This window comes from Arachis ipaensis, chromosome B5 (assembly GCF_059453495.1).
Source record: "Arachis ipaensis isolate K30076 ecotype BB chromosome B5, ASM5945349v1, whole genome shotgun sequence".
NCBI classification, from domain to species: Eukaryota; Viridiplantae; Streptophyta; class Magnoliopsida; order Fabales; family Fabaceae; genus Arachis; species Arachis ipaensis.
In genome coordinates, this window is record NC_142440.1 from 92,639,979 (window position 1) to 92,653,559 (window position 13,581).

Sequence of the window (13,581 nt, forward strand, 5' to 3'; positions counted from 1 at the left end):
CGCCATATTTACAAATTTCTTACTGTGCTTAGCCCAATGTATAAAAAAAATCTTCATGTCATTAAAATTTTAGGTATTAATAACCTTTAATCTTGCAGGAACAAATCACTGAACAATTACAGTGTTGCTCTGAGAGAGGCCAGGAAAGGTAGAAACATGTGTCACTAAGAAAATCTATACACGTTAGTTCTGTACTTATAGATGTTTTTTTTGTATCTATACAGTAGCATTTACTAGTGAGGATCTGTTATCTCCTTCCTGTTTTTTTTTTTTTCTTTCTAAGTTTTGAGTATATTGGTGTAGATAACACCGGTGATAGGTTTCATCCTCCACCATAGTTTTTTTTTCTTAGTATTTTGCAACGACAATTTCGATTCCAGCAATGACCAAATAAAACGCAAAGGGTAGTTTGGCTGAAACAATGCTGATAGTTTTGATTCCAGGGATGGTGTTGTGATAGACTACAGAGACTAATAGTCTATTTGGACACCTTTAAATGATGGAATTAGAATTCAATTCCATTAAGAAATGAATTCCTAAAGAAATAGAATTCAATTCCATAGTTTGGAACAACTAACTCATTTAATGAGATAGAATTGAATTTGATTATTTAGAATGACTTGTTGATAAATTACATTATTTCTCTAAGACATTTTTACCCCTCAATAAATATTAAGTATAATTTTATTTATTAATTAAATTAGATAATATAATTATATAAATCACTTATAAATAAAATTGGTCTAACACAACTCACCAATTAGATCCATCTTACCCATAAAATCATGATAGGTGAAATTTTTTTAAAAATAAAAAATTTAAATTATTTTTAAAACTTGAAACAAAAAAGAATGAGAAAAAGCATCATCTCCAAAATCTCCATGAGAAGCGCTTTGGTTCCTGTGTTGGGATACTTTAGCTTCCTGGCTTCCAATTCTGCCATAGCAAAAGATTTTATAGACCTCGCCGACCACCTAAATCAATCCAAACCAAACAAAACAGGCCCTCAGAAAAATAATCTGAAAGTATATACAATAATGTGTATAAGCTCCTAAGTAGTGACAGACTAACAAACTACTTCAGGTGAAGAAACTAGCTAAATTATGCAGCCAACAACAAATTGATGATGATAATAGAAATAACAGAAAATCAAAGGATTAAGCTAAATTGCAAGGAAACTCAAATCCATTGAATTAAAACTGGTGATAAAAGACAGTAACAATGAACTCACTGTGGAATTTTGTCAATTGTATCCGCCTTGGGTTTCCTGCACACAAAAAAAAAGGGGGAAAAAAGTGATCAACTTTAAGCAAATTTGAGGAAAATTAAAGAAACCCAATTTGAGTTTGAGAAGAATTACGTGGTAGGAAGACTAAAAAGGACACGGTTGCAGTGGTGGCACGGGTGCGGCAACTCACTGAGGGGAATGGAGGGATTGGAGAGAGGCGATGAATGGTGATTCTGGTTCCGAAAAGAGAAGTGAAGAGAGAGAGATTGAACGGATTATGGAATATTATAATTTGGACAGGGGTATTTTTGATATTGCACAGTTTAAGTGAGATTTAGGTGAGAATTGATTTTGAAATCAGACCAAAATAAGTCTGATTTGTAAATGCGGGTAAAATGAGAATTGGAATTCTCACAGGAATTCAACTTCATATTTTTTTCTATTCCAAAACAAGGAATAGAATTCAATTCATCTATAATTTTAAATAAGATGCATTCCAAACAAGCTGTAAGAGTGTGTTTAGAAACTTTAACGAGATATATAGAATTGAATTGAATTCTGAGAAGAATTTATTTATAATGCAATTCTCACACCAACTCTTAAATTTAGAACAAAAAGAATTGAATGGAAAAGGAATATTTAAAGTATATTTAATATTATTATTTTACCATCGATAAAAAACTGCTTCTTCCTTTTATTTTTTTCTACTTCTTGCTACGCTTAGCAAACAGCATGCCATGGTTAGCCTAAACTTTCCACCAATTGTTTCCCTTTCAGTTTCAATCACAAAACACAATAACAACACCTTTTCCTTCGATTTCCTTAGTGTCCAACCATTAAATCTTCACCCATTAGATCTTCTCTTTTCTTCACTTTCTCTAGGACTTTAAATAAAAAAGTCCAAAAACATTTTTTTTTGAAACTAAACATTCCCTTGATTAATTTTTTACAAATCTAAAGATTCTATATACACATTGAAGAGGAGCGAAGAGGAAGAGAAAAGGGAGTAGAAGAATAAGAAATGGGTATATTTGAAATCAAATTATGTTAGGGTTAATTTAGATATTTTAACTGTTAAAAGTTTTTTGTTTTGTGGATTTTGGTGGCCAACTCTTTTCAAGGATTCTTCTCTTTTTTGTAAATCTTGTTCTCAATGTCTTAGATTTGGTAATATCTCCAAGAAGGATGAAATTTCCCAACAAACCATGCTATTTTGTGAGATTTTTGATGTGTGGGGTATCGACTTCATGGGACCATTCTAAAATTCTAATGGTTTTCTCTACATTCTACTAGCCGTTGATTATGTGTCCAAATGGGTGGAAGCGATATCCACCCGGACGGACGATGCTAATGTGGTCCTTTCCTTTGTGAGAAATAACATCATTTGTAGATTTGGGTTGCCACGAGCAATCATGAGTGACCAAGGCTCACATTTTTGCAATAAGAGAATGGAAGGGCTAATGAAGAAATACGGCATCATACATAAAGTGGCTATGGCCTACCACCCACAGACAAATGGCCCAGCCGAGGTTTCCAATCGGGAGATTAAACGCATATTGGAGAGGATTGTGAAGCCCAATAGAAAGGGTTGGAGTGCCAAGCTTACCGACGCACTATGGGCATACCGAACGGCATACAAGACACCGATTGGCATGAGCCCCTTTCGGTTGGTGTATGGCAAAGCTTGCCACTTACCGGTGGAGGTAGAGCATAGAGCATATTGGGCCGTCAAGAAGTGCAATCCAAGTTTGGGTGGGGCCAGAGTTGAGAGAAAGCTCCAATTAGTGGAATTAGAGTGTTTGAGGTTGGAAGCCTATGAGAACTCGAGACTTTACAAGGAGAAAATAAAAGTCGTGCACGACAAAAACATAAGAAGAAGAGAATTTAGAGCCGGTGATCTAGTCCTCCTTTACAATTCAAGATTGAGATTGTTGCCCGGAAAACTAAGATCAAGATGGGAAGGGCCATATCAAGTAGAGAAAGCGGAACCCTATGGGGTCTACCATTTGCACCATCCCTCAAGTCTGGATATCTTCAAGGTCAATGGACATCGTTTCAAGTTGTACCATGGTGAGAAAATGAAAAGCAACAAGGAGATTGAGGTATTCCTCTTGGAAGACGCACCTCTTGGCAAAGAGCAATGAGCTAGTGAAAGTCCAACTTAAGGACATTAAACAAAAGTGTTAGGTGGGAGACACCCCACCACAGTGAGATCTATCCTTTTACCCTTTTTATATATAGTTCTTGAATTCTTCATTGTTTTGTGATTGCTTAGCTATAGCATTATTTGGTTGGATTTGATTGTGGCTACCTTGGATAAATTGTTCATGAAGATTTGCATTGATTTTACAATAGATGGATTGATTGTGTGGTAGAAAACACCCCATCTTTAGGTATTGCATGGAGTTTTGGGTGTTTTTGACCCCTTTGGCTTGTTTTCCCATTGAATTCATGATAAATATGCATTCTTCATGTCTTAAAAAAAGGAGGGGGGTGTGCGTGTGCACACTAGGTGGACACGCGCCCATAGGCCACTCGCAGCTCCTTGGTTATTTTCCAGAGAGTTGTGCCAATTCTGAGCCAACGCTAAGCCCCAGGCACAACGATAGTCACGCGTGCGCGCACCTGGCGTGTACGCGTCTATGACCTTAATTGCGCAAAGTGCGCGCGTACGCGCCAATGGTGCCATCTGCACTCCTGGTTCATTATCCAGAGAGTTGTGCTAATTTTGGGCTAACACTATGCCTTACGCCTGACTCGACTTACGCGTAAGCGCACCGTGCGCGTCCGCGTCGCACATGTCAGTGCAATTCTTAGTACTTTTTCCCGAGATTTGAGCCAAAGTTGTGCCCACGTTGTGCTGGAGGCACAAATAAGACACACGCGCAAGCGCATCTGACCCTCGCGCGCACACTTACATATCACCCACTTCGCCCATACGTGCACTAGACGTGTCCGCGTCCTTGCTGTATTTTGCCCATGCACGCGCACGCGTGCATGGCGCGCGCGCGTCGGTCTTACGACCCAATTACCTCTAGGGTGCCCCTTCATTCAATTTTCTCCCCTCTTCTTACCTTCATCCTTCTTCTCTCCTCCTACCCCCTCCTACCACTTCTACCACCTCTCTTCCGCCCCATCCACCGGCGGCAACCACCACCTTCGGCGGTTCCACACCCCTCTTTCCCCTCTCCTTTCCCATACCTCTCATTCCCTCCTCTCACACTTACATTCCTCATTTCCTCTTCTTCTTCTCAAGGTATTCTCGCTTTCCCTTTTTCTTGCTTAGCTCTCTCTCTCCTTTCTTCCTTTCATTAGTTTCATTTCCTTACTCTTCTTCTTAGTTAGCTCTCATTCATGATTAGTTTGTTTCTTGGATTTTCTTTCTTTTTCATTTTCTTATGGGTGTTAAAAGTGGGGATTACTCTTGCATTGATGAGTTGCATTGTCTTAATTACTTTTTCTTGCAATGTGTGGTATGCTATGATGATTGATGATGCTTTGTGGGATGTTACATTGTCACCTTTGCTCTAATTTTTATCACAAAAAGGAATGCACACCAAGTGTTTGATGAAACGCATACATGACTTTTTGAGTTAAATTTGACTTAGTGTTTCCCATATAGTGTTCTTTCTCATTCACTTGCTTGTTCATATGTGCATTGAGCCTCCTACTCTTCTTGCTTCATCTCTACATGCTCATCCCTTGACACTTACCTCTTGTCATTGATGTTGAGAGTGTGTGCTCCTCATGCTTCTTGCTTGCATGCCTATACCACTCTTACATCACATGCTAGTGATTGGCCATGGTATTCATTATTGCCTTAATTACATGTTGCAGCTGTCATGTATCTAAGACACTTCTTCTCTTATGCCTTATCACTTGCATGAATATTATTTCTTGGTGCTTCTTTGAGTTTAATTTTGCCACCATTCCCCTCTTTTCTAGGATGGTTATCAAGAAAGACCAAGGAAAGGCGTCCAAGAAGGCACCGTACCCCCACGGTCCACTAGCAAAGCACACCAAGCGCCTAGAGCCAAGCCCCTCATCAATAAGACAAGGAGCGTTGCTAACATTGATGTTTTGGAAAAGGACAACTCGGCAAGGGATCCAAACAAGTTCCCCAACCGATACTGCGAACTTGTGTACCCCTTGATCAAAGAAAAGAACTATCACGCAGAGCCTCTTCTAGCCCCTCCGGCTCATGTCATTCTGCTTGTGATGCCCTGCATCGAGCGGCGGCAATGGGAGTTCCTATTAAGGAAGCCACACGAAGCAAACTTGTCCTGGGTGATGGAATTTTACACCAATTACCACTCATCGTCCCTTGCATCGGTATTTGTGCGTCAAAGACAAGTTCCCGTCACAGAGGAGGCCATTCAAAGTGTGCTTAAGACCGGACCGTCAGCGGAAGGAATTGATGCATATCAAGAGATTTTGTCGCAACGATGCAAATATGGGTTTGACTGAGATGCCGTCCTCAGGGTCATTGCCATACCCGAATCATTTTGGATTCGAAGAAGGATGAGACCCCAGCCCAAGGGCATCACCACACGTTTTTTCACCATGGAGGCTCAGGCATGGGCCCAAATTCTAGCCCATTATGTGCTCCCAAGCACCCATGGCTCATCTATCACTGCCGAGTTAGCCCTGTTGGTTTGGTGTGTTCTCACAGAGAGACCGGTGCCCGTCTCATTTGCCAGGCTATGGGCCGCATCCACGCTAAAGGAAACCTACCCATCCCCGCTTTGGTGGCCAACTTAGTTGCCACAGCCGGTGTCCCTCGAGAGACTAAGGATCGGAGGACCATGATCTCGGTGGACGACAATGTTGTTCCAACCGGGAGATACCTCAACCCTCCGGCGGACACCGAAGATCCGAACTTAGCCATCCCCATAAACATTCCCACCACTTCCACCGCACCACCAAAATCATCCATGCAACGCATAGAGGACCTCCACAAGAAGCTCGATCATTATGAGCGGCGCAACCAATGCCGATACACTTTTGGCAAGAAGCTTCTAAGTTGCCTAGCACCACCTATGGAAGAACCGGAGATTTCCACGTCCACTGGCACCGTCAATGAAGATAGCGATAATGGAGAAGATGATGGACACTCAAAAGCCGATCAACCACTGCGTCTTACCCAAGGCACGGAGGACCGTGCCAACTTCTAAGTGTGGAGAGGTCGGCCGGCTGACCGGTCTCCATAGGTAACACCCGAAAAAAAAAATTTGTTAAATCTCTTTGCATGATAGTTATCTCTTCTTAAGTCCACTTGGTTAGAGTAATGACTTCTTTCCTAGGAAACTAGAATTTTAGGGCAACCCTACCAATTTTGAAATTTTTTTAGGCTAAGCTTGTTTGAAGAATGTAATCTGGAACATGGATTTTGAGCCAAGAACACAAGCAAGTGAGTTTTGAGCCTAATTGTGTGGCTACATCTTCTAGCCACTTACCTTCCTTCTTGTGTGCATTGTCCTCTCTCTATGATTGTGAACCTTAATTTGTTTAATTCTATATGTCCATTGTTATATGTATGAATGCATGTACATGATTGAAGCCATCAATTCACTTGGCCACTTACCCAAATGACCTTACCCTATAACAACCTTTGCAACCAACTTTGAGTCTATGCTTAACCTACTTATTCTTAAATTTAGCACATTACAAGCCAAAAGTGGAAAACCATGAATGTCCCTATTTGAATCCTTGAATAGCTTAGGCTAGAGTGTGTGTGTCATTCAAGTGTGGGAAAACGGGGGAGGGGGGCATCAGTTGAGGTAAGAGCATGTTATTTTTTTTGTTAAAAATATTGGAAAGTGGATACATACTCATGTGTTGACCAAATGTGTAGACCATATGGGTTGATAAGAAAAAAAAGAGAAACAAAAGAAGAGACAAAACAAAAAAAAAGAGAAGAAAAAGGCATAATGAAAAAAAAGGAAGAAACAAACAAAGCAAGAAAAGAAAAGAAAAAAAAAGAGGGGAGAAAATGCCCCAAAGTAAGATTTAAAGACAAACCAATGCATATGTATAATGATCAAAAGTAGATGCATGAGTATGTGGAAGAGTGAGGAATGGGTAGTTAGGTTAGTAAATAATTGTATAGGATGTTATATAGGTTAGGTGGGGAGCTTAAGTTAATCAAAGGATTCAATTTTTAGCCCACTTAACCAAATATATAACCCTACCTTAACCCTAACCCCATTACAACCTTAGAAAAGACCTCATGATATATGTGTACATGCATAAAACAATTGTTGATTGTTAGAGGAAGAACAAATTTTGGAAGAGCATGAAGTAAAGGAGAATTGAGTGATTAACCCTATACACTGAGCGAATAGAGTGCAAACACTTCCGGTGAGGGGTTCGAAGCTCAATTCCTTGTTCCCGGCTCTCGCGAGCGTTCTTCATGAAAGTTGTGCACATTTTCACTTTGATGATTGATGCCAGGGCATTTTGGCCAGTTTCACTGACCTTTTCTTTACTGTTTTTAGGATAGTTTCATGCATTTTCTTAGGAAATAAGCTAGTTTTGGGTAGATATTCACTTACACCTAGATTCAAGCATACATTGTGCATTTTACATGATTTCATGAAGATTTTGCATGAGTTTAGTGACAAATTGTATGTTGCATTACCCATGACTTGGACTAGAACTTTGATGCACTCTATTGCCTGATTTCAGGACCAAAGGAAGCAAGGAATGGGAGGTAACTTGCAAAGTTAATGAGAAAAGTGACTGCCAATAACGCTCTCGAAGTCATCATTACCCACGTTAAAAGTCACGTTAACTAAGTTAACGTGAACTCTAATGTGAAGAAGGAAATTTGAGCCAATGTTAGTGACACTTAACATTATCACTAACGTTGGCCAATACTCATAAGTGGCCACGTTAGAGTCCACATTAACTTAGTTAACGTGGCCTCTAACGTTAAAAGGGGGAAAGGAAGCAAACGTTATTGACATTCAACATTGTCACTAACGTTGGCCTAAGTGCACAATGCCACGTTAACTCCCACGTTAACTTGGTTAACATGGGAGCTAACGTGAAGAGGCAAGGGTGGTCGACAACATTAGTGACACCCAACATTGTCACCAACGTTGGAAGCAACCACACAACCCCAAGGAGCCACGTTGACTTCCACGTTAACTTAGTTAACGTGAAAGAAGAAGGTGATGGCCAACGTTAGTGACACTCAACATTGTCACTAACGTTGGAAGGAGCCACACAAGCCACTATGAGCCACGTTAACTCCCACGTTAACTTAGTTAACGTGGAAGTGATGAGCGGATAATTTGTACGCTTTTTGGCATTGTTTTTAGTATGTTTTTAGTAGGATCTAGTTACTTTTAGGGATATTTTCATTAGTTTTTATGTTAAATTCACATTTCTGGACTTTACTATGAGTTTGTGTGTTTTTCTGTGATTTCAGGTATTTTCTGGCTGAAATTGAGGGACTTGAGCAAAAATCAGATTCAGAGGTTGAAGAAGGACTGCTGATGCTGTTGGATTCTGACCTCTCTGCACTCAAAATGGATTTTCTAGAGCTATAGAACTCAAAATGGTGCGCTTCCAATTGCATTGGAAAGTAGACATCCAGGGATTTCCAGAAATATATAATAGTCTATACTTTACCCGAGTTTAGATGACGCAAACTGGCGTTCAACGCCAGCTCTCTGCCCAATTCTGGCGTCCAGCGCCAGAAACAAGTTGCAAAGTGGAGTTCAACGCCCAAAATAGCACAAAAACTGGCGTTCAACTCCAAGAATGACCTCTCCACGTGTAGACTTCAAGCTCAGCCCAAGCACACACCAAGTGGGCCCCGGAAGTGGATTTATGCATCAATTACTTACTTCTGTAAACCCTAGTGACTAGTTTATTATAAATAGAACTTTTTATCATTGTATTCGAGTCTTGGTTACTCCGGTTCCCCTCTGGGGCCGAGACCAATGAACTCCATTATCACTTATGTATTTTCAACGGTAGAGTTTCTGCACTCCATAGATTAAGGTGTGGAGCTCTGCTGTTCCTCAAAGATTAATGCAAAGTACTACTGTTTTCTATTCAATTCATCTTATTTCGCTTCTAAGATATTCATTCGCACTTCAACCTGAATGTGATGAACGTGACAATCATCATCATTCCCTATGAACGCGTGCCTGACAACCACTTCTGTTCTTCCTTAGATTGAATGAGTATCTCTTAGATCTCTTAATCGGAATCTTCGTGGTGTAAGCTAGAATGATTGCGGCATTCAAGAGAATCCAGAAAGTCTAAACCTTGTCTGTGGTATTCCGAGTAGGATTCAATGATTGAATGACTGTGACGAGCTTCAAACTCGCGAGTGATGGGCGTAGTGACTGACGCAAAAGGAGGGTGAATCCTATTCCAGCATGATCGGAAACCTCAGATGATTAGCCATGCCGTGACAGGGCATCTTGGACCATTTTCACAAGAGGATGGGATGTAGCCACTGACAACGGTGATGCCCTTGCATAAAGCCAGCCATGGAAAGGAGTAAGACTGATTGGATGAAGACAGCAGGAAAGCAGAGGTTCAGAGGAATGAAAGCATCTCTATGCGCTTATCTGAAATTCTGATTCCAGGCATCTTGGCCAGTTTCACTGACCTTTTCTTTACTGTTTTTAGGTAAGTTTCATGCATTTCTTTAGGAAATAAGCTAGTTTTGGGTAGATATTCACTTAAGCCTTGATTGAAGCATACATTGTGCATTTTTACATAATTTCATAAGGATTTTGCATAAGTTTAGTGACAAATATTATGTTGTATTACTCATGACTTGGACTAGAGCTTTGATGCACTTTATTGCTTGATTTTAGGACCAAAAGGAAGCAAGAAAAGGGGAGGTAACTTGCAAGGTTAATGAGAAAAGTGATTACCAATAACACTCTCAAAAAGCCATCAATGCCCACGTTATAGAGTCACGTTAACTAAGTTAACATGAACTCTAACGTGGAGAAGAGAAGTTGAGCCAACGTTAGTGACACTTAACATTGTCACTAACGTTGGCAATTACGCATAAGTGGCCACGTTAGAAGCCACGTTAACCTAGTTAACGTGGCCTCTAACGTTAAAGGGGGAAGAGAAGCCAACGTTAGTGACACTCAACATTGTCACTAACGTTGGCCTATGATGCAAAGTACCACGTTAACTCCCACGTTAACTTGGTTAACGTGGGAACTAACGTAAGGGATGAAGAGTTGTCGACAACGTTAGTGACACTCAACATTGTCACTAACGTTGAAGCAACCACACAGCCCCAAGAGTCACGTTAACTTCCACGTTAACTTGGTTAACGTGGAAGCTAACGACGAGGAATGAAGGATGAGCCAACGTTAGTGACACTCAACATTGTCACTAATGTTGGGATGGCTAAAGATGGCCACATTAGAAGCCACGTTAACCTAGTTATCATGGACTCTAACGTGAGACCTAGGGGCACATTGGAACGTTAGTGACAATGTTGAATGTCACTAACGTTCTCGAAGGATGGCAAGGGCCACGTTAGAAGCCACGTTAACCTAGTTAACGTGGGCTTTAACGTGAAGCAAGAAGGGGCACACTGGAACGTTAGTGACAATGTTGAGTGTCACTAACGTTCTCGAAGGTTAACAAGGCAACGTTAAAAGCCACGTTAACCTAGTTAACGTGGGTTTTAACGTGAGGCAAAGGGGTGCATTGGAACGTTAGTGACAATGTTAAGTGTCACTAACGTTCTCGAACTTATATTCTCACTAAATATTAACACCCCTAACGTCCTGAACTAAAGTCTCCGCCCACTTCGCACTTTCTCTCTACAAGTAAAGCCAAGCCCAAATAAAGAAAGGAACTGCTTCAAACTCAAGATCCAAAGGCCCAAGACTTGAAGAATCACACTAGGAGCTGAGAAGAGTAGTATATATAGGAGTAGCTTTGAATTGAGAAAAGTTCTGGAGGCTGGGAAAAAGAGAACTACTCTCTGTATTTTACTTTCTTTGCAAATTCTAGTTTTATGATGTATTCTCCATCTTTGTTTTCATTTTCAAGAGCTATGAACAACTAAACCCCTTTCATTGGGTTAGGGAGCTCTGTTGTAATTTGATGGATCAATACTAATTTTCATTATTCTTCTTCTATCTTTCCTCTTGATTTTACTTGAAAGCTTTCGATCTTCATCCAATTGAGTAGTTATCTTGGAAGAGAAGCTATTCAAACTTGGATCTCTTTTGAACCTTGAAAGAGGAATGAAGAGATCAAGCTAGAAATGCTTTCTCATGCTGGACCAAATTGGGTTTGGATGGGTATGTGACTATAACCCTCTCAATACTTGATTTGGGAAATGCATGTGGTATAATCAGTGACCATACTTCATCTCTTCTCATGAGCAATTGACTAAGGAATTGGCTATTGATCAAGATTTGAGAGATTGAATTGCAAGAAATTGTAATTTAATCACTTAAGATTGCCAAGGAGATCAATGAGTGCATTGATTGAGGAAGAGATGAAAATGAACTTGATCCGGAGAATTGCAACATCTCCTAAACCCAATGAACTCCCCATCTCTGATCTTACCCATTCTCTTTAATTTCTGCCATTTACTTTTATGAGCAAATCCCCCATTCCCATTTACAATTCTGCATTTTATTTTCAGTCATTTACTTCCAGTCCTTTAATTCTAGCATTTACTTTTCTGTTATTTACATTCCCGCCATTTTATTTTCTGCAACTCACAACCCAAATTCTGGATTCGCTCAACTAGAACATTCTTCTAATTAAAGTTGCTTGATCAATCAATTCCTGTGGGATTCGACCTCACTCTATTGTGAGTTTTTACTTGACGACAAATTTGGTACACTTACCAAAGGGAGATTTGTTGAGAGACAAGTTTTCCGTGCATCAAGTTTATGGCGCCGTTGCCGGGGATTGATTGTGCATCAACAATGATTAAATTGGAAGATCACTAGATTGAGCATTTTTATTTTGTGAATTTCATTTTTCTGTTTGAGTGATTTGCTTTTGTTTTAGTTAAACTTCTTCCCTTCCCCCTCTACTCTTTTATTTTTCTTTGTTATTTTCAATTCTGTTTGCTAACCCACTAACTGTTTGATATACTGCATCACCCACAACTAACAGTAATTCTGACACAAATACTGTCTGCATCTATTTTCTTTGCTTGTACTTGTTGGTTGTATGACAGGGAGAAGAAGCGAGGCTTCAACTTCCTTTGATTCTGAACCTGAGAGAACCTTCCTTAGACTAAGGAGGGAGGCAAAAGAAAAACGTGTAGTTGGTGCTGAAGAAGAGGAGGAACAATTTGAGGAATACTTTGAACCAAACATGGAAGAAAACATGGAAAATCATCATGAAGAAGAGACTCACAACCATGGCAGAGGAGGTGGAGCAAATCATGTTGGGGAGGATAGAAGAGTTTTGGGCTCTTACATCAATCCAAACCCAGGCAATTGTGGAAGTAGCATCCAAAAGCCAACAATCCATGCCAACAACTTTGAACTTAAACCACAACTCATCACCCTTGTTCAGAACAACTGTTCGTTTGGAGGAGGTGTTCAAGAAGACCCCAATCAACATTTGACCACCTTCCTGAGAATATGTGACACAGTGAAATCTAATGGTGTTCATCCTGACACCTATAGATTGCTCTTATTTCCCTTCTCACTCAGGGACAAGGCAGCCAAGTGGCTGGAATCCTTTCCAAGGGAGAGCTTGACAACTTGGGAGGATGTGGTGAACAAATTCTTAGCAAGATTCTACCCTCCTCAACGAATCAATAGGCTGAGAGCTGAGGTTCAAACTTTCAGGCAACAAGATGGTGAGACTCTGTATGAAGCATATGAGAGGTTCAAGGACTTAATAAGGAGGTGTCCACCTGACATGTTCAACGAATGGATGCAGCTGCACATTTTCTATGAAGGGCTATCCTATGAGTCAAAGAAGGCCGTGGACCATTCATCTGGAGGATCCTTGAACAAGAAGAAGACCATTGAGGAAGCCATAGATGTTATTGAAACAGTAGCAGAAAATGACTACTTCTATGCTTCTGAAAGAGGGAGCACAAGAGGAGTGATGGAGCTAAACAATGTAGATGCTCTGTTGGCCCAAAACAAGCTCATTACCCAGCAGCTGGCTGACCTCACCAAGAAGATGGAGAGGAACCAAGTAGCAGCAATCTCATCTTCATCAACAATCAAAGAAGGAGTGAATGAAGAAGCAGAGGGGAGTCAAGAGCAAGCCAACTACATTGAGAATTCACTAAGGAAAAACTATGATCCATACTCCAAGACTTACAACCCTGGATAGAGAAACCACCCAAACTTTGGGTGGGGAAGTGA

General features: G+C 40.5%; 1 non-coding gene across 1 annotated transcript; it reads right to left on the reverse strand.

Annotated features, from left to right (window-relative positions):
* Positions 1 to 13,021: 13,021 nt before the first annotated feature.
* LOC148564982 (small nucleolar RNA R71) lies at positions 13,022 to 13,125 on the reverse strand. Its single transcript, XR_015885586.1, has one exon. It is a non-coding gene; the product is annotated as a small nucleolar RNA R71 (small nucleolar RNA).
* Positions 13,126 to 13,581: the final 456 nt, after the last annotated feature.